The sequence below is a fragment of the Quercus robur genome, chromosome 2 (genome assembly GCF_932294415.1).
Source record: "Quercus robur chromosome 2, dhQueRobu3.1, whole genome shotgun sequence".
NCBI lineage: Eukaryota > Viridiplantae > Streptophyta > Magnoliopsida > Fagales > Fagaceae > Quercus > Quercus robur.
Window position 1 is genome coordinate 14,135,149 of NC_065535.1, and position 27,665 is coordinate 14,162,813.

The window sequence follows — 27,665 nt, forward strand, 5'->3', positions numbered from 1 at the left end:
ATACCCATTTCCAAAGTGAAATTACCCTTTTATCCCCCATGTGAGGTTAAATTCGGGTTGCAAAATAGGGTGTCAACAAGTTGTTTAAAATTGGGATCTTATAATCAATAGAAGGGTTTTTAATTTGGGTAGGATTAAAAATATTAACATTTTACTTTTAAAATGAAAAATTACCAATAATAATGATGTATTTTTCTAATTCAATTTTTTTTTTTTTTTACATTATTCAACATTGATTCCTTCAATTAATGCAATAATGGATGTACAAACACAAACATAATAGAGTGGAAATGATAATATCTTGTTTCTTATTCTTTAGAAAATGAGTTTTTAATCACTAAATAGTAAATAAACCCCCCAAATAAGCCACAAGACACAATGGTGATAAATCTTATTTAATTGGAACTACTTTTTGGTACTATATCTTATGTAATATAATGTGAGCGCTAAATTGAGGTTGAACAGTTATGATTGAGCAAGGAGCATGAGAATAGGATAAGGAGGTCCCAAATGAGAAGTTTTGCAAAATGAGTGACAAAGCCATCTTGGTCTCTATTAGAGCAAAGTTTTGACCAATGCATATCCTAGGACCCCCACCAAATGGGAAGAATTATACTTGGCCCTTTGTTGCCTTTCAAATACCTTCTGAAAATCTCTACGATTTAAACTGATTTGCACTCTCACCCCACAGTTCATAATCATGGTGGACTAGGATTGTTGGTAGAGCAATCTCCACTCCAGTTGGTATTATCAAATTTCCCAACTTGGTTTCCTTGTGAACTATTCGATGTAGCGAAGCTACTGGTGGGTACAACCTTAAAGCCTCATTCAATATCATTGTTACCTGTACCACGGATAACCAACTATTACCAAAGTGCATTTCTTAAATAATTTAGTAAAATAAAATAAAATAAGTTCATTAAATTTTCCTTGTGAAGAGTATATGAGGGATTTTGAAGTTCATTTATGATAGATAAAATTTGAAACAAGATTTATTACTCAATCTACAAACCTAATTAAATTTGAGGTTTGCACTCAAATTAGTGGTCTATAGTCTGTACTACCAACTCTAACAAAAGATGAATATGCTGACTATCATGAGCTCTATAGAAAATGGCTTTTACTCGATCAATTAACTAATATTGACATGAATCTTCATGGATGTGAATATTTCAACTTGGAAAGACATTACATATAAATTTTATAGGAAAATAAAGAAAAATAAAAATCTTTAGGGAATACTTACAAATTTAAGGTGAGTTAACCCATCAAAGTCAGGTTTGTTCTTACCAAAGATTTACAAAACCTCTTCTCTTGCACGAGCTTGCCAATTTGGATACTTACTCAACAAAACCATTGTCCAAACAAGTAAAACCGAGGTTGTCTCTTGCCCAGCAAAGTAAAAAAGCTTACATTCCTCAATTACATCCTTAATACTCGTTCTGGCACTCTTTTTGTTACCAAATTCCTTAATCTCTCTAGAATTCGATTACATAAGTATGCCTAATAAGTCATCATTTCTGCCTTTGCCTACCTTCTCCCTTTTGTTAATGATTCCCACTATTAAGTCTTGTACTACTCTTTCAATTTCCTTCATCCTCCTATGCGTCTTAGTTGGTAAAAACTTGCATGCGTAAATATTAGCTATTAGTAAATTGTGAAGATTGAAGACACAGAAACGAAAATTGTATTAATTATATTGTGATAATCTCCATTAATTTTTGTGTTTGATGAGATTGATGTTCAGGAAAGTAGGTTATAACCAATTTTGTTTTTGAATAAACAATAAAATTTGGAATTTTGTTCATCATTGGATGCACGATTTTAAAAACTAAACTGTTAGGACATATGTGATTCATGTTAAGAACATATGTCAATATTTTTGTAATTGGCTAATCTTTTGACAAAACGCACTTTACTTGTAATTGGGTAGATCTAGGATATGTTTAATACTTCAAGAAATATGTTGTTCAAGTCTAGTATTAAAGCCATGAAGATTGGACCAAGAAACAAGTGAAGAAGGGTTATTCATTAAAGCTGGAGAGATATCTCGACACCTGTGGACAGATAACTCAATAGCTGCTCGACAGATAGCTATCTATCGAGATTTAATGAATGAAGCTCGACAAATTCTCGATCAATCAAGGTATCTATCGAGCTTTACGAAATTCAGTTTTTCAGATCTGATTTTCGGCCCATGTTTATGTATTTGTATAGGGTTTCTTTTCTCACAACCCTAGACCTATATAAGGCTTATTTTAGAGGCCGTCACATGAAAGAATACAAGGAGAACCTATGCAAAAGGTGGCCAATGCCTTATTCTCTCTGAAAGAAGCTACTGCGTCTTTTACGCCTTAGGGTTTTGTAATCAAGTGCTTCTTGATCTTCATTGTTGATGAAATGAAGAACTTTGCAGCCAACATTCTTCTTCCTCAAGTTGGTGAGTGAGTCACGTACTGGGATTCATGCAAAGGAGTTAGTCACGTACTGGAATCTGTGTAACAAAAAGGGTGGCATTCATCTATTGAAGAGTTCAGAGGTTCTAAAGCGGTAGAAGGTTTCTGCTGTAAGTTCATCTACGGGGATTATAGAGTCTAGGGACAAAGGTTTTGTACTAGATCTAAAACTTCTCTTTTCTATAGTGGATTGCTTTTCGGGAAGGTTTTCCCCCAGGTTTTTTTCTGTGAAACTAGTTTGTTTCATTGGTTTTCCTAGGTCATCATATCTTGTCTTATTTACTTTTCTGCAGCATTCATTATTGACATGATATTGATGTTTGTTTGTTTTAACAAGTTTTATTCATAATAAATCAAATTAACAACTTGGGCTTAAAACTTGTTAATTCTATCAACCAGGGTCTAAATTTCCCAACATGAACAAAACGGACTAGTTCAACCAGGAACTAGAATCAATCTGATCCAGTAAAATCACCCAAAATTGGTCAAAACCCCGGTTAAACTGGGAACTGGGGCCAAAATCAATTTTTTGACCATACCGGTTTTTAAAACCAAGATCAGACTTTAGATGCATGAGAATTTTTATTTGGACGGTGGGTGAAATAGAAGTTGAAATTCGTTGAAAGCTTGTTGTATTAAAAAATGGCACATTCCTATCCAAAAAAAAAAATAGCGCATATATATTTTTAATAGATATTATAGAATTTCAACCTATATAACATATAAACTAAATTGTAATTGGTTAATCCTATCTCAATAAAAATCAAATTTGACTTTTTTTGTTTTATTTTATTTTATTTGGGTAAGAAACCAAACTTGACTAAATTTCAAAGTTGAATGTTTAATCGCTACCTTAGTCCTGGAAAGTATACGAATTGTCCTACTTTTACAATGAGTTGTGCTTGCTCTTTTTGGAGTTCAAATATTCTTCTTCCTTCTTTATAGCTACTTCCAAATGTTGTTCTTGAAATCACATTGCTTGACAAGTTTTCAAGATAAGGCCATATGTCTAACTCGCAGGATCCATCTTCAGAGATCAGCCTCTCCCATTGGCTAATCATATCAATGCAACTTTGATAAAATGCAGGTAACATAAGCTGTAGCAATCACAATGTGAATAGTTTAAATTATCAGAAATAGAAACAAGATAATTTGCATTATTTTGTTCAACAAATCTCCATACATAACTTTCTTCACAAATTTTTTCACAGCTGCTACAAATAGGGCTGTCCATCTCACCCGCTGACCCGTCCAACCCGCCCAACCCGCCCGTACCCGACCCGCTACAACCCGATCCGACAGCTCCGGTGGTCGGACGCGGGTCCCGAGCTTCAAAACCCGACGCCGGCGGTTCGGTTTCGGTTCCCTTCCTTCAAAACCCGTTCAACCCGACCCGCCCGAAGAGAGAACGACGAGCTGCGATTTCAAGCTTTCCGGCGAGTTTTCCAGCACGATTTGGCAGATTTCGGCGACTAAAACACCAGATCCGGCGATTCTCAGCACGATTTGGGGGAAAAGCCATCAGATTTGGCGAGATCTCTGCCAAATCCGGCTAGATTGCACCGGATCTTGGACGGATCGGGAGAGATCTCGCCGATTTTCTACGTTTTTTGTCCTCTCCGGCGGGTTTCGGCCTCACCCGAAACCGCTGCTCACCCGACGGGAAACCGACCCGTAAAACCCGACCCTAATACGGGTCGGTTGCGGGTCCGGCACTTCCCTACCCGATCTCCGGCGGGTCGGTTGCGGGTTGGGCACAAACCCGACCCGCCCGACCCATGGACAGCCCTAGCTACAAATGACAAATTATTAATGATATATAACCCATTTGAAAATCAATAACCATTTTTTTTAAGAGAAAAATCACTAACAATTTACCACTTCAATAATAGTAAAACAATGTTATGTCTATATTATTACTCTATATTGTTTTTGATAGAATCCCAACTACCTTTTTAATATAAATGCGGTTTGTTATATATGCCAAATTGCCAACAAACAATTACCCTTTCATTTATATAAAGAATTCAAAGCAGTTAAATTCTTTATAACTATTTCTTTTCCTTTCTTTTCTTTTTTTTAATTTGATTGCTATAGACGTTTTTAAGTTAATTTTTTTTTTTTTTAGAGATAGGATTTAAAATTTGTAGCATCCACCTATGATAATTATTCTTTACTATTAAACTAAGATACTATTAAAAAATATATATTTGGGTGTAGATAGGAGTCAAACTTTTCCTATTTGAGCAAACGAGAATGTAAGTTTAAATTTAATAGATATTAGTCATATTTGAAAGTTTGAATGGACATATAACCTTTGTTGTTGTTGTTGTTGATTTTTTTTTTTTTTTTTTTTTTGAGAAGAAAATGTACATATAATATTATTTGCTATACTAGCATTAGTATTTACTGATGTTTGAATGTACCTAGAATTTTATTTGCACACAATATTTTCGGTCAACCATATTTTAACCAATAGAACAAAGGTAGTATTATCTATTATGACTTTGAATTAATTAATGAAAGGTAGTACCTAGCAATAATTATATTCTTTGTGGTCCCTAGTGTATGTAGTTTGAACCCTACTTCTCCCATTAACTACCAATCTCAAAAAATATTGTCACTTTTAAGTTATGAGTACTGCTACAGCCACAAACTATTTTACAAATTATTGATATGAAAAATTCTTATTGGTTCTCATCTGAGTCCATTACTAACATCATCTTTTCACTTACTAATAATTACTCACCACATCATTAGTTTGTAAAAAAGTTTATAAAATAGTTTGTGTCTGTAGAATTATTCATAACCAAAACACAAACAATTCCTTATCATGATTATTGTACTGTATGTCTATACCTATAAGTTTTTTGATCACTAACATGTGCCAAACGAACATTTGAAACGTTGCTATAGAGTTCAGTACAGAAGTGTTTTTGTGTTGAACTTGGTGATTTGTACAATTTCACTTTAAAGTTAACCATTGTAAGGTCGAATTTATTCAACCATCTAATTGGCTTTATTCCGTGCCAAATTTGCTTGTAATTCAGCATTTAGTAACCCTGTATTTAGGTGGGATTGTTGTAAGGGTAGTGAGTGAGATAGTGTGAAGATTGCTCAAGAGTGTGCAAGAAAACAAAGTGTCGCGGCTGGGACTCGCGGGTGGACTCGCGGCTTCAACCCGCCAGAAGATGCACACGTGCCAAGCATGCTGGAAGATGAACAGTCATGCTAGCTGGAGCACTACAGGACAAAACAGGACAACTGGCCATACGGTTAACTCGCGACTGGAACTCGCGACTTAGTCAAGCCGCGAGGTCAAGCCGCGAGCCACCCCTGTTTTGGAAAAACCTGACGTTTCGCATTCCACTCCACTTCAGTATAAATACCCTTTTAACCCACGATTGAAAGAGAGCTTCCAGAGAGAATTTTGAGAGAGAAACCCTAAAGAAAAACCAGATTGTTTCACCCACAATCTCTACCTTAGAGTCTCATCAAATTCCCTCACTCTCTTCCTCTCCATTGTCAAATCCTTGAGAGGCATTTATACCGAACCTGGTTCTCACCATTATCATCCCTGTGAGACAGACGTTTGGAGTTCTAGGAAGCAGTTAGGAAGGAGCCAATATTCATTGGTTGATGCTACGGTGTAGTAGCGGAATCCGGAAAGCTAGAAAAGAAAAAGGTTCGGCGCAACCTCGTTGGAGCAAGAAGCTTGGAGGGCTTAGGTGCATTGGGTAGATTAGGCTTGGAGGGTCTATTGCTGTCCTTGTATCCCAACTGTATTTTCTAGTGGATTGATTACCGCTTGGAGGGCGGCGGAGAGGTTTTTCGCCGAGGTCTTCGGTTTCCTCTTCGATAACATATCTGGTGTTATCGCTGTGTTTGCATCTTCCTTCCTCTCTATCTCTGCCTTTACATTATCTGCTGTGGTTTATTTTGTTGTGGCTTAGATAGTTGTTTAATCAATTCCATGTTATAGCATATGTTAAGTTTCCGCACACTAGTTGTTTAACATATTGCGTGTGTTGATTAAATTGGTTTTTGGGGGTCTAAACGTTCAAAAGTGTTTTTGTACACGTTTTTGAACTTTCAATTGGTATCAGAGCGGGTACACTTGTTGTGGTTTAAATACCTAAGTGTGATCCTTGACCCCTTGTGTTTATTTGCCATGGATTGTGCTTTGTATGACTCTTTGCATGATTTGGTTGGTGATGAATGTAACATGCCACGTGTTTGTGAAAATGCCTCTATGAGTGTTAATCCTCATAAGTGTGATGACATGTTATTTGAATCTATGGGTGTTGTTGACAAACTCTTCAAGAAAAATGCTAAGAAGTTTCAAAAGAATTTGAGCAAGTTATTTTGTGAAAAGGATGATTTGATTGCTAAGCTCAATGAATCCAACAAATTGGTTGAGAAATATAAAAAACTTGCTGAAATTTCTCTTGAAAAGCTGAAAGAGTTTGAATGTTTGAATATGGACTTGGATGCTAAACTTGTTTTGTCTAACAAACTTGTTGATGATCTTAAATGTGAAAATGAATCTCTTAAGATGCATGCCAAGTGTTTGATTGCTGAACCTATTGTTAAAAAGGATGATAATGTTTGTTGCAATCATGTTGTGGTACCCGATTTTGTGCCTAGTGTGTGTTTTACCTTAAAGGACAAATCGGTGTACATTCCTCCACATAAAAGAAATCAAAAGGTGGAGAGAAAGGCTGTTAAGTCAAAGCCTTCGTTTAGGTCTCAACCTAAGGCTTTGGATGGATCTAAGTTTGTTCCAACTTGCCACCATTGTGGTGTGATTGGTCATATAAGACCTCAATGTCATAAGTTGAAGAGGGAACAAAACCATGTTGCTAGATCCATTCCCAAAAAGCCTAGTGGACCTAAACACATTATTTGTCACCATTGTGGTGCCTTTGGTCATCTAAGACCTCATTGCTCTAAGTTTCAAGCTCTTAAGAGAATCAAAAGAAAAGAGAAACTTGAGCTTTTTGGAAGTTGTGCTAAAAAGAGTAAACTGGATTTGAGTGAAAATAGCATGTTGTTAAAGAAAATGTTTAATGCTCTTAACTCCTTGACTATGTGCATCTCCGGTTCTCATTCTTCCAACCCTCGTCTCGCTTCTCTTGAGACACTCATTCCAAACAATCGTTCCGTTTGGATGAGGAAGGGTTCCTATGGTTGAGCTTTTGCTCTTTTGGTCCTTGATCTAATTCTTTCGATTTTTGTAGGACCCTTCATGCATTAAATGTCATATCTTCATGCATTTTGTGCATCTTGCATTTATTTGTATGCATTGTTTCGTTTTTGATCTTACTTTTATGTTTCTATTTTGTGTGAGTAAAAATCCAAAACCACATAAAAAGTGAAAAATTCAAAAAGTTTGATCGTATATGTTTGAGCACATATCACATGTGAGTTTGGCCTTGTACCTTTGTACAAATGGCTTTGTGCATTTTCGAGCTTAGCTTGTTATTTTTGCACTTATATCTTTGTGGGAAAAATCTTGACATCTTTGTGTGATTGTTGTAAATCGATCTTCAAGCTTGTCATGAATGATTTGTCAATAGTCATGTTGGTTTTGATACATGCGTAGACTTGTGCTTATATCTCTTCCCACTCTTTTATCTTTATTGCTTAAAGAGCTCAATAAATGTAAATCTCAAAATGAAAAGAGATAATGAGCTGCAAAAGCCGTCGCACATACTAGTATTCGACTAGGAAAAAGGGAAAGCGACTTATATGAAAATGTATGATGCCCAAAAAGCCAAAGGCTTGTTCATCAAATTGAAATATCAAAAATTTCAGGCATCAATCTCAAAAATGAGATGTATTGCTCAAAATGAGTTGTATTGATTCAAAATGATCAAATGATATGAATTGTAAGAAGCCAAATGAAAAGCTTCAATCTTATGTAATCATTTTCTTGTGGGAGGTCATATATGTTCACTTCTATAATTGAGATATACCACTTGACTTAGTACTAGTTGTGTATGACTTGATTGAATTGATCATTGAAGCTTCATTCTAGACTAAGGACTATTCCACATTTGATACACACACATAACACACTTGCCTTATGTTCAATGAATGTCTTATTCATTTGTTAGATTGTACTTGTCTAAATGTGATGTGTGTGTGCTCAATCATATATGGTTCAATCCAAAAAGTTTTTTGATCATTTTATATGTTTTTGGAAGTGATTTTTATCACTCTTTGAGTTTATGTTTAGTGCTTACTTTGTTTTTCAATGTTTAAACATGTTCTGGTTTGAAAAACAAGTGTCAGATTTTTTGGCCACTCATTTTGGCTACTTGCGTGAGCTGCCAGCAAGCTGCCAGTTTTGGCTGGTCGGTTTGGCGGCTTGCAAGCCGCGAGTCTAAGCCGCGAGCTCAGACAGAGAGGTTTTGCAGCTCACTCGCGACTTGGCTCGCGACTCGCCAGTCGCGAGTCGCCCAGAATCAGCTTTTTAAAGAGCTTTTTCGTGGGAAACTTGTTTTAAACCTCTCCCATCCTCTCTAAAACCCCTCTTTCAATATTTTTACATCAAAACCCAACCAATTTGAATGGTTTTTCAATCCATTAACATCTCTAAGGTAATTATAAACTCTTTTCATTAATTTTGATCCTTAGATTATGTTTTGGAGAGTTTTGTGCTCTTGGTTGGGATTTTCATCATAGGGGTTAGGAAAACTTATTTTTTGTCAATTTTCTTCATGGGATTGGTTTCTTTTGTTGATTTGCATTGGATGTTGGCCCCTTATGGCAATTAGAACATGTATTAAGGGTGAATTTCATGATGTTCATGCATTGTTTCACATTATTGTTCATAGTGTGCATGCTAGGTGTTTGATAAAATGTCTCTTAGGCATTTTCTCGCTTGTTTGGACTCCGATGAGTACCAAACTTTGGGGTTTCTCATGTTTCCTCATTAGGAACATGTTTGGTTCATTGGTTGTGTATTTAACACACCTTGCCCCACTTGTGCATTTTTCATGCATTGGTCATGCATTACACTTAGCCACCTCTTGCACACACCTTTGCTACCCTTGTCATGCATTGGTCTTGACCTTGCTGTTTCATCCTAGCTTGTCATGTCTACCTTATGCTTTGTAGCATGTTATTTTGTCTTAGGTTTGAGCTTCATTTTCTCATTCATCTCACATCCCTCATGCATCATTATCATTGTTCATTACTTCATCTCTTGCCCTCGTTTCTTCTTGACCCTTTGTCTATTCCTGACAAAAAGGGGGAGAGTATACTCTAGAGAATGTTTCGGAGTATTTTGTCATTTCTATATGACTCTTGTGCACATCCTTAGGGGGAGAAATTCTATTTCTCATGCACATTTGTAGGGGGAGAAATATTCCATAGGGGAGATGCATATACCAAGGGGGAGAAGACATTGTGTTAACTAGAAAACCTTGTTCTGTTTGTTTTCTTGTTGGCTTTATGGTGCTTTGTGTTATGCTTTGGTGTTCTCATTGCATCATGTTTGTGCTTTGGACATGCTTATATCCCTATGCTATTGTGCTTCTTTGAATGCATGTTCGTATGATCATTTGCTTTGCTATGTGATTATTGTAGTCATTTCTATATGACTGTTTTGATGTATGTTCAAGTTGCTCACATGTTTCACATCATGTTTACTTGATCACAATTTACTTGTTACATTATACTTGTTCTTTTATTACTTGCTTTACCTTGAGGGTCTAATGTGTTTTGTGCAAGTGTTTCAGGTTACAAGTATATATGTTCTAAGTGCATCACAGCTTCTCATCATTTTGAAGGGGAGAAACTTTAAGCACTTTTAGTTTATATTGTTTAAGTTTTTATTCAATATAATGTGTTTTGTACCCATGTGCTTTTGTAAGCTTTTAGGGTTATTGCTTTATGCATAGTTTGTAGGCTTTATGGTATGTACCATGCTTAAGTGCAGCCTTTATGCTATGTTGAAATCAGTACTTAATCTAAATGTTCTGCATTTTGGTCTATGTACTATCACTCTTGTGCCCTTGTAGGATTGTTCCTAGATGCATATGCCATGTGTGCTATGCATTGGTTGAGTGTTGAGCATACAAGTGTCTTGCCTTGTGCTTGTTAACTTGTATGTCTTTGTGTTCATTCCAAGTGTGAATGAGCACTGTGATCACTACCTTGTGGTGTTCACTTGGTTGATCAAGCCATGGTTTGTTTATTAACTCCATCTTATGCTTGATCTCATATTGCCTGTTTCATATGCATTTATAATTTTCTGCTTACAATGATCATGGTGTATTGTTGTGTTTCAGGAGTTTATGTTCATATGATTCAAGTGCTTCACAGCTTCTAGAGTTAGGTGTGAGTGAGTTTTGATCAACTGTTCCCAACTCACATGTTAAGTCTAGAGTCTGTTTTAGGGTTTTGTCACGGAATAGCCAAAGGGGGAGACTGTAAGGTTGAATTTATTCAACCATCTAATTGGCTTTATTCCGTGCCAAATTTGCTTGTAATTCAGCATTTAGTAACCCTGTATTTAGGTGGGATTGTTGTAAGGGTAGTGAGTGAGATAGTGTGAAGATTGCTCAAGAGTGTGCAAGAAAACAGAGTGTCGCGGGTGGACTCGCGGCTTCAACCCGCCAGAAGATGCACACGTGCCAAGCATGCTGGAAGATGAACAGTCATGCTAGCTGGAGCACTACAGGACAAAACAGGACAACTGGCCATACGGTTAACTCGCGACTGGAACTCGCGACTTAGTCAAGCCGCGAGGTCAAGCCGCGAGCCACCCCTGTTTTGGAAAAACCTGACGTTTCGCATTCCACTCCACTTCAGTATAAATACCCTTTTAACCCACGATTGAAAGAGAGTTTCCAGAGAGAATTTTGAGAGAGAAACCCTAAAGAAAAACCAGATTGTTTCACCCACAATCTCTACCTTAGAGTCTCATCAAATTCCCTCACTCTCTTCCTCTCCATTGTCAAATCCTTGAGAGGCCTTTATACCGAACCTGGTTCTCACCATTATCATCCCTGTGAGACAGACGTTTGGAGTTCTGGGAAGCAGTTAGGAAGGAGCCAATATTCATTGGTTGATGCTACGGTGTAGTAGCGGAATCCGGAAAGCTAGAAAAGAAAAAGGTTCGGCGCAACCTCGTTGGAGCAAGAAGCTTGGAGGGCTTAGGTGCATTGGGTAGATTAGGCTTGGAGGGTCTATTGCTGTCCTTGTATCCCAACTGTATTTTCTAGTGGATTGATTACCGCTTGGAGGGCGGCGGAGAGGTTTTTCGCCGAGGTCTTCGGTTTCCTCTTCGATAACATATCTGGTGTTATCGCTGTGTTTGCATCTTCCTTCCTCTCTATCTCTGCCTTTACATTATCTGCTGTGGTTTATTTTGTTGTGGCTTAGATAGTTGTTTAATCAATTCCATGTTATAGCATATGTTAAGTTTCCGCACACTAGTTGTTTAACATATTGCGTGTGTTGATTAAATTGGTTTTTGGGGGTCTAAACGTTCAAAAGTGTTTTTGTACACGTTTTTGAACTTTCAACCATGCTTCTAGACTAAGGTACAACATTTTTTACTAAAGTGATAACAATAATCTAATTTGGACACAACTATTGATTCCACATGGATTTAAAAAGATAAGAAATGTAATATATAACCTTCAACTTCTCTAAATGAAAAGCAGGGTTGATAATATTTCTGTGTTTAGCCCATTTTTCACCCTTGTAGTTTACTACTCCCATTGCAAGCAATCTAGTAAGTGGATTTGATTTGGGCTTCTAAAAGTCACCTATCTTGGTGAAAACATCTTTGATTTGTTCAAGGCTCATAATGTTTACACAGGGTCTTGGGCCAAGCCATGTAAAAGAATTCTTGCCTGCATATGTTCACGAAGGTTAGAAGAAAATCTTATATTTAAAAAAATATATATATATCCACAATATTTTCACAACAAATCGTGAGAGTTTGTTACTAATTTTTATTAATGGGCAAAAAATAATTTCAACGGTGTATTTAAATTAAAACTAGTAACACTAGCTTTACCTCAAAAAAAAAAAAAAAAAAAAATTGCTCCACCACTACCAATTTAGATTCTAGTTTATAGTTTAATCAATCGGTCTAGTTTGTCTGGTTTGGATTTAAGATTTTGGCGGCTCCAAGAATTTTTCTCAGAGTGGTCATTAAAAAACTTAAATTAAACAAAATTTAATAAAATAAAATTTGAATATATCAATATCACAAAAAAGCGCAAATACATAAATCTTCAAAATTTTATTCTACGAGTTTTTATATTTTGAAATTGGTGTATGATAGTTTCATTATCAATTCTATTAGTTGCATCATTTTGAATGTATACAACCAAACAATCATTAAACTACTGATATCCCATCCAATTACAAACATCTTGCCTAATAAGTAACAATATAATCAAAATACATCATCTTTTTTTATGATCTATTCCAACCCATTTTTGTATTCTTTAAACTAATTAGTATTAAATCAACTCAATACTCCATTAATTTCTTTTTTAGGGAAATCATGGCCAAGAAGTTGACAAAAACCTCTTTGTAAATATGCTCTTCTTATTTCAACCAAATTATTAGGATGAAAAGATGAGACATTTTCTCATAGCCTATGATCTGATAGAAAATTATTAAAGTCAATACAGTTTTGCTTAGAATATTAATCTTGCAATACAAGTGATTTCTTTATAAGACTAGTTAGGGCAGCATGTGCAAGGCATGTGCTTGCCGTGGAAAAAAAGTACTGTAATAATTAGGTCAATTCTAGATTTTATTTGTATTACAAAACAAAGATATGAATCATTTGACTTTTAAAGTAAATTGAGATTTACATTAATCAAAAGATACATTAATTTTAAAAATTTTGATAATTATGTCGTAAAAATTTAATCTCATTCGTTTAAGAATTTTGATCAATCACAAAGTTAGGATAGCTATTTAACATATAAATATTTATTTAACTATAATAGTTTTTTAGTACCTACTTGCTAAAAACAATATATCTATTCTCTAAAAACTTCAAAGAATGATAACGAATATCATCATCTTCCAACAATAAACAACTGAGTTTTGCTAAGAAATTTATATAAAACAAAAAAAAAGATAACAAAAGGCCTATGTCATCGAATATCATCATTCTAACTTTCTAAGAATTTTTATCATTTAAAACTCAAAATACATCAAGAAAATTTTTAGGATGTTAAAATTTAGCATGAGTAATTTAGACATTGCACAATAAAATATTTTAAGAATCATAAGCTTTCATTAGGGTTTAACTGAGAGAATAACAATACGATATATTTGCTCTTTTCCAAAATATTAAGGGAAAAATTACTTGATTTTAAAGTTTAAGGAAGAATTGTAAACTACCCCAAACATAAAGGATGAAAAATGTTTTTTTCCTAAGTTTTTGTTTTTGATTTTGTTTTCGTGTGCAAAACTATGTGTTTTTGCTTAAAATAGTGTGTAAAGAAAAAAATATACAAAAAGTCAACCCAAGAAAATTATAGGTGAAATAGTGAATTTTGGCTCAACAAAGTTGATTAAACCAACAAAAAATTTCTAAAAAACACAATAGAATGATGCAACATTTTCATAATACCTTTATAATTTTGTTATATTTTATTTTAATTTGTAAAGAATTGACAGCTCAACAGTTTTGAAAATATTGTGACAACATCAAGATGTCTTAACATTTTTCACACAAAAAAATGTTATGTCCATGACATTTTCACAACAAATTATAAGTAGTAGATTACTACAAGTTGTTATTGGTGGGCAAAGAAGTAGTTTCATTGGTAAGTTTGAATTAGAACCAATAACAATTTACCATATTTGATTTGTTATGTAAGTGTTGTGAAAATTATTGTGGACAAACCAAAAATAATATAGCAAATATACTACAACTTTATGCATTCACCAAAAAAAAAAAAAAAAAAAGTGCCAGCAAAACAATGAAAGTTAAACAAACCAAAACTACTATAGCGAAATTACCGTAACCTTTCCCATTCACTCTTTTTATATAATATATGTGGGCCCAAAGAATTTCACAACCCCGGCCCATTTTATACTGAGCCCAAGACCCACGCCGAGGAGGGAGAAATGGCCGAGGACGAACAAAGAAAGCCCAAATAGCCTAGAAACGTTGCCGAAGACGATCCTGCTCTCGGCATCCCAAATCCCAGGAGGAAAGAACAGCACGCCCACAAAGGCAGCCTCCCAGAGCGCCCCCAGGAGAAGGACAAGTACAGTAGGATACCCATGGGCGTATGGTGTAGGAAAAATTCAAGGAGAAACTGTCACCTCCACATTGAATGCACCTAACTAAGGTTCTGGCCGCGTTAATAAGGAAATGACCCCTGAACAGTGCGGTCTTGGTTGCCGCAACTCACAGAGGGTTTGGGAAGGTGGCTGATGGGACGAGCACTCAAGTAATGACCTGCATGATCAACAGGTGGAGGGCCAAGATCGACTGGAAAGAAGTATATAATGTGAGAGACCCTCCAAGAATCAGAAATCAAAAAGGGGAGGCAAAAAAAGAAAAAAGAAAGGAGAAGATAGTAGCAATTTGCATGACTTTGGAAACCTTTGTAACCTAGTACTGAAGAAAGAAGAAGGAACACTAAGTTCCTCGGACGAAGAGCCCGAGGACACAATTTCATGCTTTAGTCCGTATCCTTGTTATCCAATCCATACATAACCGTGTCTAATTGTTGTAATCCTGACTAAGACCTAGTTCTTAAACCCATTCTCTACAAATTTATTGTATTGGGCTAATTGGGCTTGATGCCACTCATCCAACAGAAGAAGTGCTCGAACCCAGTCCCTACAATTGGCGCCGTCTGTGGGAAGAACTTGTGTGCTAGTAAAGGCAACGATTAAGCATGGTAGGATCAGGCCCTCATCAAGCAGGCTCCCATCAGCCTGAACCAGCCAGATCCCAACAACAGGGTAACTTTCCTAACCCCGAACGTGATCAAAATGAAGAGAATGAAAGGTTTCGAGAGGGAAGTGTAAACACCACTCAAACCAGCAAAAGCTACTCTTGCGTGGGCAGTCACGTGCTCCAGAGGCAAAATAACAACTAGGCCCCGCAACTAGAAGAAGTTAGGAGCCATATATCTCAAAAACAGAACAATAAGCGGGCCATGCAGCTAGAGATAGACGATTTGAAGAGAAAGCTGCACCATGCACAATAAAGGCGATCTCGTTCTAGGCCTGATGTACCCTCCGACAATGAAAGTGACGATGACTATAGACAAAGATCGAGGACTCCCCCAAGTGAGACCTTTTCTCACGAAAAAGAGCACTACTAGAGGCGTAGGCGCAAAAGCCCATCTCCTAGGGGCTTGGGAAACGATGCCATGAGCAGGGCATTGGACCAACTCTCCAAGTCACCTTTCATGCACCACATAGAAGGGGATATACTTCCTCGACGATTCCAGCAGCCAACCTTCGCCATCTACAACGGTAAAACAGACCCTGTGGAGCATATGAGCCAGTTCAACCAAAGGATGGCTATCCATTCTAAAAACGAGGCGCTGATGTGCAAGATTTTCCCATCTAACTTGGGACCAGTGGAGATGAGGTGGTTTAATGGCTTAAAGACGAATTCCATAGATTCGTATGGGCAGCTAACCTAGGCTTTTGGCTCCCGCTTCATTACAAGCAGTAGAGCTCCTCGACCTTTGAGTGCTTTGTTATCGTTATCCATGCATGATGGAGAAACTCTAAAGGCCTACTCGGATAGATATTGGGAGACGTACAACGAAATGGACGACAATTTTGACGATGTTGCCATTATCACCTTCAAAAATAGTCTCCCAGCCGAGCACGGCTTGAGGAAGTCTCTAACTGGCAAGCCCGCCACCAATATGCGCCAACTGATGGATCGGATTGATAAGTATAAGCGAGTGGAGGAAGACCAGTTGCAAGGTAGAGGAAAAGAGAAGGTTATCCCTCAAAAGAGGAGGGATTTCAAGTCGGACCGGTACAACAGCAACCGCCCGAGGAGAGATTTCGTAGGGCAACCCAGAGCAACCAACACACAGATTGTCAATACTATATTCCGAGAACCAGTACATTGGGTGTTGGAGAAAATCAAGAACTAACCATACTTTAAGTGGCCAAATAAGATGGTAGGGGAGTCCTCGAGGCGCAATCAGAACTTTTATTACCAATACCACCAGGACCACGGACATACCACGAAGAACTGCAGGAACCTCTGGAACTACCTAGACCAGCTAGTCCGGGAAGGAAAGCTGAAGCACCTTCTACATCATTCAAGTGGTCATCAAAGCCAGGCCCATCAGGAAGCCAGGAGGGATACTGCCCTAAGGCCACCCGCAGGGACGATCAACGTAATCGTGGCCGCACCAAGAAGAACAAGCACGCGCCCTTCACCAATGTTATCGGTGGCTCAACTGCCTGCGAGGAGTTCCAGTCAGGGCCGAAGAAGGCCAGAATGAACTTTCATCCCGTCTTGAGTTTTTAGAAGAGGACAAGATCGGAACCATCTAGCCCCACAACGATGCACTGTTGATCACACTCAGAATTGGGGACTACGATGTGAAAAGAGTGATGGTGGATGGCGATAGTGCGGCCGAGGTTATGTACCCCGACCTCTACAAGGGGCTGGGGTTAAAACCAAAAGATTTGATGTCCTATAACTCTCCTCTGATGAGCTTCGACGGGAAGCTTGTCGTTTCAAAGGGCATGATTAGGCTGCCCATACAGACCGGCCCAGAGATAGTGGAGGTGAACTTTATCGTGGTGAACACTTACTCTCCCTATACAGCCATCGTCGGTAGGCCCTGGCTCCATACCTTAGGGGCTGTTGCCTCCTCGTTGCATCAGAAGGTGAAATTCCCATCAGGGGACCAAGTTCTTGAAATTCGTGGTTGCCAATCCACGGCGAGGCAGTGTGTGGTGGTTGCCGTCTCACATCGGCTCGATGCGGAATCCTCAGCCTCCGCTGAAAAGAATTTATAGCAATTAAGGGCCCCGGTTTCGCCCCCTGACACAACTGCCAAGGAGGCAAAATGCGAAGATTTGGAGGAGGTGGTTATTGGTGGTGACCCGGAGAAATTCTTTCGGGTAGGGGCTCAGTTGCCTCTTCAGGAGAAGGAGGAGCTGGTTGAGTTTCTCAAAAGAAATATTGATGTATTTTTGTATGGGATGCCTGCGATGCTCCCGAGATTGACCCAGCCTTCATCTGTCATCATCTCAATGTCAACCCAACCATCACCCCCAAGAAGCAACCACCCCGTCTCCTGTCAAGAGAGCATGCCGATGCAATTAGGGACGAAGTGGCGAAACTTAAGCTTGCTGGGGCTATCAAAGAGGTCTTTTACCTTGAATGGTTGGCCAACACTGTGGTGGTCAAGAAGAAAAGTGGGAAATGGCGGGTTTGTGTGGACTTTACAGACCTAAATAAAGCGTGCCCAAAAGACCTGTTCCCTATGCCTCGGATGAGCTTCTTAGATGCCTTCCAAGGCTATCATCAAATACCACTAGCGCTGGAGGATCAGGAGAAAACAGCCTTCGTGACACCAACTGGGAACTACCACTACAAGGTAATGTCGTTCGGTCTGAAGAACGCAGGGTCCACTTATCAAAGGATGATGACAAGAATGTTCGAGCTGCAATTGGGCAAGAGCATCGAAATCTATGTCGATGATATGGTGGTGAAGATTAAAGTGGTGTCCGAGCATTAAGGAGACCTCGGCAGCACCTTTGGCGTCTTAAGGAAGCACAAGCTGCGCCTAAATGCTTCCAAATGCTCATTTAGTGTGGGATCAGGCAAGTTTTTGGGCTACATGGTTACTCACAGGGGAATTGAGGTTAACCCCGACCAGATCAAGGCTATAAATGACCTAAAACCACCGCAAAACGTGAAGGAGGTCCAAAAGCTTACTAGGATGATCGCAGCCCTCAATCGATTCATTTCCAAGTCGGCGGATAGATGCAGACCGTTCTATCTCTTGATCAACAAGTGGAAAGGGTTTGAGTGGTCCGAGGACTGTATTGTTGCCTTCCAACAACTCAAGGAGTGCCTATCCCGGCCGCCTATCATGTCTAGTCCCGAGGCCGATGAAGTTCTATACGCATATATTGCTGTGGCCCCCCATGCTGTGAGCTTGGTGCTAATACGGGATGACAATGGCCTTCAAAAGCCAGTATATTACGTGAATAAGTCGCTGCATGAAGCTGAGGTCAGATACCTACCCCTGGAGAAGGCCATACTGGCTGTGGTCCACGCTACGCGAAAGCTTCCCCATTATTTCCAAACCCACACAGTGGTTGTTCTAACCCAACTACCCTTGAAGTCTGTACTTCCACTGATTACACTAGAAGGATTGCCATATGGAGCACAATTCTAGGAGCTTTTGACATCATATACATGCCTCGGACCTCTATAAAGAGCCAAGTCATAGCTGACTTAGTGGCCGAATTTGCTGAACCACCGGTAGAAATAGTAGCAAAGGAGCAGAACATGGATGGAAAATCGGTTGGAGTAATTTCTACGCCAGGACCCCCATGTTGGAAGGTGTATGTTGATGGCGCAACAAATCAAAGGGTGTCCGGAGTGGGGCTAGTCCTAATATCTCCTAAGAAGACTATCATAGAGAAATCCCTAAGACTTGGGTTCTCGGCCACGAACAACGAAGCCGAGTATGAGTCCTTGCTACGAGGAATTACCATGGTGCAGAAAATGGGAGGAAAAGCAGTGGAGATGTTCTCGGACTCGAGACTAGTAGTGGGCCAGGTAAAGGGAAAGTTAGAGGCCAGAGATGCAAGGATGCACGAGTACTTAAGCCAGGTCAAACGCTTGCAGTCAGACTTCGATCTTTTCAGCTTGTCGCACGTCTCCAGAAGTGGAAACACTCATGCAGATTCACTGGCCATGCTTGCCACCTCCTCGGCAGGGGGTCTGCCTCGAATTATTCTTGTCGAGCATCTGGATAGAGCAAATGAAGTAGCCGAAGGCATGGTCCATATCCATGAGGTTAGAGTAGGTCCTAGCTGGATGGACCCTATGGTAAGGTTCCTCAAAGATGATATCTTGCCCGAGGAAAAGTTAGAGGCTGAAAAGATACGAAGAAAAGCTCCTCGGTTCTGGTTGTCCGAGGACCACAAATTGTACAAGCGCTCGTATTTCGGGCCATATTTACTGTATGTCCACCCTGAGCCATCAGAACTACTGCTTGAAGAACTGCACGAAAGGATCTGCGGGAGTCACACAGGAGGAAGATCTCTGTCGCACCAAGCCATTACCCAGGGGTATTGATGGCCGAGGATGCAGAAGGAAGCCCTAAAATAAGTTAAAAAGTGTGACCAGTGCCAAAGGTTCACCCCAAATATTCATCAGCCAGGCGGGATCCTCAACCCTTTGTCCAGTCCATGGTCGTTCGCCCAGTGGGGCCTGGATATTGTAGGCCCTTTCCCAAAGGCAGCAGGAAACAAGTGATATCTTCTGGTCGGCATAGATTACTTCACCAAATGGGTCGAAGCTAAGCCCCTGGCAAATGCTAAGAAATTCATCTGGAGAAACATTGTTACACGATTCGGGGTCCCTCGCACCCTCATTTCTGATAATGGACTCCAATTTGACAGCAAGGCCTTCAGAAGATACTGCTGCGAGCTGGGGATCACTAACAGATACTCAACTCCAGCTTATCCTCAAGGAAATGGGCAAGCCGAGGCTGTCAATAAGGTCATAGTCAATGGGCTTAAGAAGAGACTGGATGACGCCAAGGGGAGATGGGTAGAAGAGCTGCCGCACATCTTATGGACTTATCGGACTACACCCCGGCGGTCAACTGGGGAGACACCTTTCGTCATGACCTATGGGGCCAAGGCTGTTATCCCTCTAGAGGCGAACTTCCCAATGCTGAGGACGAACTCCTTCACCCTGGACAGTAATGATGAACTACTGGGGAAGAACCTAGATCTGATCGACGAACGAAGAGAAAAGGCAATGATCCAGTTGGCCTATTACCACCAGAAGCTCAAACAGGGATATGATGCCAATGTGAGGCTTAGACCGCTAGCACCAGGAGACTTAGTATTGAGAAAATTTGTGGGTGTTGCCAAGAATCCATCTTGGGGAAAGTTTGGACCTAATTGGGAAGGACCATACCGAATTACCTCAGTAGCAGGAACAGGAGCATACTACCTAGAAGACTTAGATGAAAAGGCTGTACCTCGTCCATGGAATGTAAATAACCTGAGAAGGTATTATTATTAATAAAAGCATTTCTCTAGCTCAAATTTTAAGTCTATCATGATTATATGTCTTGCATTCTGGCAACCGTTCAACCTATGGGGAAACTAGCTACTTCAAGAAAAATCCAAGTACTAGACAGAACCAAGGTCTTGTATGGTCCTCGGACTCAAACCTATGGGGAAACTAGCTACTTCAAGAAAAGTCCGAGTACTAGATAGAACCAAGGTCTTGCATGGTCCCCGGACTCAGACCTATGGGAAAACTAGCTACTTCAAGATTCATAAAAGTCGTGAATATGGCCTAAGTACGCGCTCGGTACCTCGGATCATAGACTCGGCCCCTGCCCCCTAAAAATGTGGGTAGACACAAACTAAGCGTCCCCTTAATGCTGGTGAGTTAGAATTTAAAGTTTTGATTTCAATTATGATACGTACACACGGCAGCAATAGTGTATATATAGAACTTAAAGTTTAAATTGGTAGAATCATTTCTTTCAATTTAGAGTTCACCTTCTCTCAAACCCTTTGTCAAGCAATTCATGGACGGATGGCAACGTTTTATTACCAATTGCTTAGTTCAATTTTTTGATAATTGGGATTGTAAAGCTGTTCATGAACAAAGCCATTCTTACCTATTCACGAGGCACAAGGTTCACAGTAATAACAATAGCAATAATGACAATAAATACATAATGTAAAGAGAAAGGGAAGGAAGGAATCTCATACATGTAGTCAAAAAATGTTAATTACAACAATTCCAAGGTCCTTAAAACAAAAAAGAACTAACTAATAAAAATTAAATTAGAGCTGATACAAAAATTGGTCGAGTCCCCTACTTCTTCAACTTTATCTTGGCCCCTTCCTTAAGGAGTTGAGCAGGAGTGGCCTCGGGACCCCTGGAGACATCAGACGGGGGAACGGTCTGAAGGGGCTGAACCAAGAGAGCTGGCTCCTAGGCATTAGAGGCCTGGGCACCGGCTGTAGACTGGGCAGCCTCCTAGGGCGCTTCAGGATTCAAACTTCCATTTTTTTCTGTCACCCCAGAAAGCTCACCCTCCTCAGCTGGCTCATTAGGAGTGGTTACGGCCAGAACAGCCTCAGGTCGAGCAGTCTCAGCCTCCTCTGGAGCACTCTCAGCCTCGAAGCTGACAGGGGCGGTCTCACGGATCGCCGGAGGATAGTATACCTTCTCCACTTTGCATAGATCGGATGAAGCGTCAACCCCAGCCTGTTTGAGGGCTTCATTCCAGACCTGGGAGCAGTAGAGCCTGCATACTCCAGGGATTTAAGCCTTGAGAGTGGCCTGAGTCTCAGCCACCCCCAAGTCATAAGCCTCCTCCTCGGCTTTCTCCTTGGAGCTCTCGGCCTCCGTCCTGGAAAAATCCGCCTCTGTCTTAGCCCTCAAGGCTTCATCCCTAGCCCATTCTACAACGCCCTTGGCCCCCTCTGCCTCGGATAGTTTCTTCTTTAAATCATCAATCTGCTCTTTGGCAATCTTCAACTGTTCCTCGGCTTCGAGTAAGTGTCTCGTCTGGTCCTCGGCCTGTCTCTAGGCGCTGGCTAGGCTTGATTCGGCACTATCCCTGGCCCTGGTCATCTCCTTCAACTCCTCCCTGGCCTTAGAGAGATCAACCTCGGAGTTTTTGACGGTCCGCACAGCATCCACGCGCTTGTTACACTCGAGCTCCAAGGACTTGCTCTGCTCCATAGCATCCTCCTCTAACCAATAAGTGGCCTGGACGGCCTGCCAATTGAAACAAATACACGATAAGTTGGAAACCAAGGAATAAAGATCAACCGAGTCACGTGTACTAGGAACCTCACCATGCCGTGATATCTCTTAATGTTGAGAAAAACCTCCTGCCTCCTCAAATTCCCCAGCTCGGCCATGTCAGTGGGGAGCTGCAAGGACCTCTCTAGCGCGTCGGCCACATAAGTGCCTTCACCCCCTCGGAAGTCCCTAAGGGAGGCGTTGTCCATCAACGGCTCCCCGTGGAGCATAGGGGTAGGAAGCCAAGCTTGAGGCATGGGCTGAATGTCGACCTCCTTTTCCTAGCCGTGGTGCCCAAGCTTTAATTGCTTTGAAGCTCGTGGGGCTTCATCTTCCTCCCGGGAGGAGCAAGATTTCCCCCCATCCATGAGCTCCTTGCCTTTGGCAGCCCTCTTCCTTTTTGGTTCGGCGGGCTCGAGCCGAGGGGGCAGATTCGATTGGGGGGGAGGAGGAAGTCTAGATCGTGGAAACGATGGTTGTAGTTGGGCGGAGGACGACCTGGTCTAGGCAGGCTGAGGCTGGAGTGCAGAAGGAGGAAGCTTAGATTGTGACTTCCCCGGTGCATCCTTCCCCGGTTGGCCCTCAATCAAGTCAAACAGGCTAGTCATGGGTTTCCTCTTAAAGCCCATTTCTGCCTGAGAAGATGTCCCCACTGACAAGAGATCCGCCTTGGACAAATCGAGACAGCCCAAGTCACCAGAAGGATCCTCGGATGGACTAACTTGGTCAAACACACCAAACTTTTCCTCGGACAAACCCAAATCACCCTCGGCCTCGTCTGCTTGGTGGGATGAAGAAAAGCCTGCCAACGGGATGCCTTCTGGGACAGGAGATCCTTCGGGGATCAAAAATTCGTGCTTTACTACAACGATTTTCTGAAACCGAGGATCGTTAGCTCTGATCACGTGCTTCGGGGCGGCAAATGATTTCTGGATAGGATTGTACCCTAGGATCTTGTGAGCGGCCCTGACTTGGTTCTCAGCTTCATTTACAAAAACCGCCGCCTTGAGAATAGTCTCTAAATCTCCCCGGCTGGTCAGGTGAAAGTGCCGTTCAAAGGCATGTGGATCTGCAAAAAGAAAACACATTCACATTAGCAACCGAACGATGCAAATTATAATGGCACAAAAGATTAGCCCTCTCCTACTCTCGCTACCTCACCTGGCTCCCCCTCCTCTGTTAGGCAATGAAGGCCATCGTGCCACTCCCCGAACACAATGAGGAAGTCCTTATTCAACCCTTTGCTGGTCTCGGGAAGGCACTGAATAAGCCGAATCTTATCATCCCTCGTCTTCATATAGTAGGATTTACCCCTCAGGTTTTGGAGGTTGTAGCACCAGTTTATGTCGTGATGGGTTAACCTCAAACCCATTTTCTCGTTTAGAGCATCCACACAACTCAGGACCCTAAACATGTTGGCAGCACATTGGGTGGGAGCTAGTCGGAAATGCCTAAGGCAATCCCTCATCACTGGCCTCATAGGGATTCTCACACCACCTTCTATAAAGGCAATTAGGGGAATCACCACTTCGCCCTCATTTCTCCTAAAATGCCACTCCCCTTCCTCACAATACCTCAGACCTACATTAGGGGTATCTTATAATGGGCAATGAATTTTTCCATCGCCTCTTCGGTCTCAACCAACTTCTTTAATTTACCCATCCTTAGAAACAGCTAGAAAGACTCAGGGAAAGACAAAGGAGGGAAAGGAGTAAGAGGAAAAGAAACTTAAAAGAGAGAAAACGCGAGTTAGGGAGAGAAGAAAACTTACATAAATGAGGAAAAGCTCCTCGGACAGGCTTTTTATGCTGGAAAGAGACATGAGTTTAGCTGGAAGTTTGACTAAACTCAGGATATGTGCGCAAGAACTCTTGAGTGCAAAGGTAAAGAGACAAATTAGTTCAAATGGGTATTTATACCTCCCATTAAAAGTAACTGTACGGGTTTTCCCTCCCATAAAGGTAAGAAAAGCTCCACCGTTAGATTACCATCGCACCGTTGAACGTGGGGAGCATAGAGCTGCCAGAATTTAATGAAGACGTGCTTCATATACCAAGATGCCAGGAACATGCCTCAGACAAGCGAAGAGGCTCTGGCATTGATGAAGGACAAGACTTGACAAGCCATGACAAAGGCCCGAGGTCACCAAAACCCTCCTCTCCGTCCGAGGAGCCGGACAGCAGGATTTTGAAGGGCTATTGTGGGGCCAAAGAATTTGACAACCCTAGCCCACTTTATACTGAGCCCAAGACCCACGCCGAGGAGGGAGAAATGGCCAAGGACGAACAAAGAAAGCCCAAATAGCCTAGAAACGTTGCCGAGGACGATCCTGCTCTCGGCATCCCAAATCCCAGGAGGAAAGAACAGCACACCGGCAAAGGCAGCCTCCTAGAGCGCCCCTAGGAGAAGGACAAGTACAGTAGGATACCCATGGGCGTATGGTGTAGGAACAATTCAAGGAGAAACTGTCACCTCCTCATTGAATGCACCCAACTAATGTTCTAGCCACATTAATAAGGAAATGACCCCTGAACAGTGCGGTCTTGGTTGCCGCAACTCACAAAGGGTTTGGGAAGGTGGCTGATGGGACAAGCACTCAAGTAATGACCTGCATGATCAACAGGTGGAGGGCCAAGATCGACTGGAAAGAAGTATATAATGTGAGAGACCCTCCAAGAATCAAAAATCAGAAAGGGGAGGCAAATAAAGAAAAAAGAAAGGAGAAGACAGTAGCAATTTGCATGACTTTGTAAACCTTTGTAACCTAGTACTGAAGAAAGAAGAAGGAACACTAAGTTCCTCGGACGAAGCGCCCGAGGACACAATTTCATGCTTTAGTCCGTATCCTTGTTATCCAATCCATACATAACCGTGTCTAATTGTTGTAACCCTGACTAAGACCTAGTTCTTAAATCCATTCTCTACAAATTTATTGTATTGGGCTAGTTGGGCTTGAGACCACTCATCCAACAGAAGAAGTGCTCGAACCCAGTCCCTACAATATATATATATATATATATATATATATATATATATATATATATAGAAATATACATTGCACTTATAATGTAAATTTATATTGTAAACACATAAAAATTGGTAAATATTGTACACAATTGCAAAATTTGTACAGTTTTTTTTTTTTTTTTTTGCAAATGTATATAATATTTGCTACTTTTTGTGTGTATACAATGTAAGCTTACATTACAAGTAAAAAAGTAAACATATAAAGATCCTTTAAAAGAAAAAGAAAAAGAAAATGAGGAAAAAGGCAAGTTACTAAACCAAAAATACTATTCATAACACTATTCATGAGCCTACTCGCTCTTTTTATATATAGAAAAAAAGAGCACAAATCGATGACTGAAAATAAAAAATAAAAAATAAAAAGCGATGAACAATGCATATTGAACAAATCAAAAGTACTGTAGTTTTTACACATTCACCCAACAAGTGTCACAACATTTTTACAAAACATTTATTTTCAACTATGGTTGGTCACAGTTTCATATTTTATTATTTTATTTTGACTTATAAGAAATTGACACCTCAATAATTGTGAAAATATTATGAAATTTTTTGTGTCAGTATAACAATATATGTGCAGGTTCTCATAAATATTTAAAAGAAAAAAAAATTACAAACGGAAGACTGAAAAAAAAAATTTAATAAAATGTAGCTACAGTGCCACTTGAACAAACCAAAGTGGAACTGTAGCAACTGTTCAAAACTTAGGAGGAAAAAATGGCTCACTGCACCAAAAGGGGCATTGTAGAGGCATTGCTTCTTTTTATATAGTTAGTAGAAAAAAGAGCACAAATCGATGACTAAAAGAGAAAAAACAAAAACAAAAAAAAGTACGTTTTGAACAAACCAAAAAGTATTGTAGCTTTTACACATTCACCTAACAAGTATTACAACAATTTCACAAAACATTTATTTTCAGTTGTAGTTGGTCAAAATTTCATATTTTATTTTGACTTATAAGAAATTGACACCTCAATAATTGTAAAAATATTGTGAAATTTGTTGTGTCAGTATAACAATATATATAAAAGGAAAAAAAGTTCAAACGGAAGACTCACAAAAAAAAGAAGCTATAGCTAATGTAACTACAATGCCGCTTGGTACTGTAGCTACTGTTCAAAAAAAAAAAAGACAAAGTGGCTCAATAAACCAAAATGGCACTGTAGAGGCATTGCCTCTTTTTATATAGTTAATAGAAATTTATTCATGGTGCAAAATAATAAAGGGTAAACTATAAGTTCATTTAATATATTCAATTCAGGCATTCAACTGTTATATATCTTATTCAATAAAGTATTTAGGAATTACTTAATTTAGTGCATATGCGTATGTACAAAATATATCACATAAATCCAACAAATTCAGCTAAAGACTAAAATAAACACTAATAGACTAGCCATTTGAAAATGTGTGTCTTTTGAGAACACAATTTAAAAATCACAATTAAATATTTGATTTGGGCTTTTGGGCTAAATTGTATTTGTTTGGGCAATTTTTGAGAAGTGTTACATTCGCAACATTTTCACAGCAATTTTACAACAAATCCTAGATAAGTAGTTTTTACTAGTTCTAATTTGAACCTACCACAGAAATCACTTTTTTGTCCACTAATAACAGCCAGTAACAACTTACTACTTGAGATTTATTTGTGAAAATGTTGTAAAAATTGCATTTTTTTAAATTCTTTAGTTCAACCTTCAACAGACCAAAATTTTGGAGAGATCAAAATTTATTTTTAATGGACTCAAATTTTTATTTAGGGTGTTCAAGTTTTTTTCAGGGTGGTCAAGATTTTTTTCTAGAGTGGTCAACAGCCCATATTAATTTAAAATTCAAAAATTTTAAGGTAATAACCCAAAAAAAAAAAAAATCAATCCTGAGTAACATGTAGAGTCGTCAGTGATTTTGGGCATAAGCTAATTCAGTTGGAAGCTTTTAAATAGAAGTTACAAGACTTAAACAACCATCCATACTTTATTGTTATGAATTGAGTGAGATATAATTTGTGTTTGCAGCAACAAAAAATTTAGGTAATTAAGTTTAGTGTGGACATACATACCATAATGCTTCACTGTGTGATGATCAAAGGGGAGGACAAGTGGCAAAATATCATCAGAGAGGTCTATGGGTTTAGAACAAGCTTGCTTCATCATCATAGAGCTATC

General features: G+C 39.7%; 1 protein-coding gene and 1 pseudogene across 1 annotated transcript in view; both read right to left on the reverse strand.

Annotated features, from left to right (window-relative positions):
• Positions 1-27,587, reverse strand: part of LOC126712501 (cytochrome P450 72A397-like) — a 76,538-nt gene extending 48,951 nt beyond the window's left edge. The window contains exon 1 of the mRNA XM_050411846.1: positions 27,560-27,587. The gene's annotated coding sequence lies outside the window, so the exon portion shown is untranslated. The remainder of the gene's footprint in view (positions 1-27,559) is intronic.
• Positions 419-27,665, reverse strand: LOC126712502 (cytochrome P450 CYP72A219-like; annotated as a pseudogene).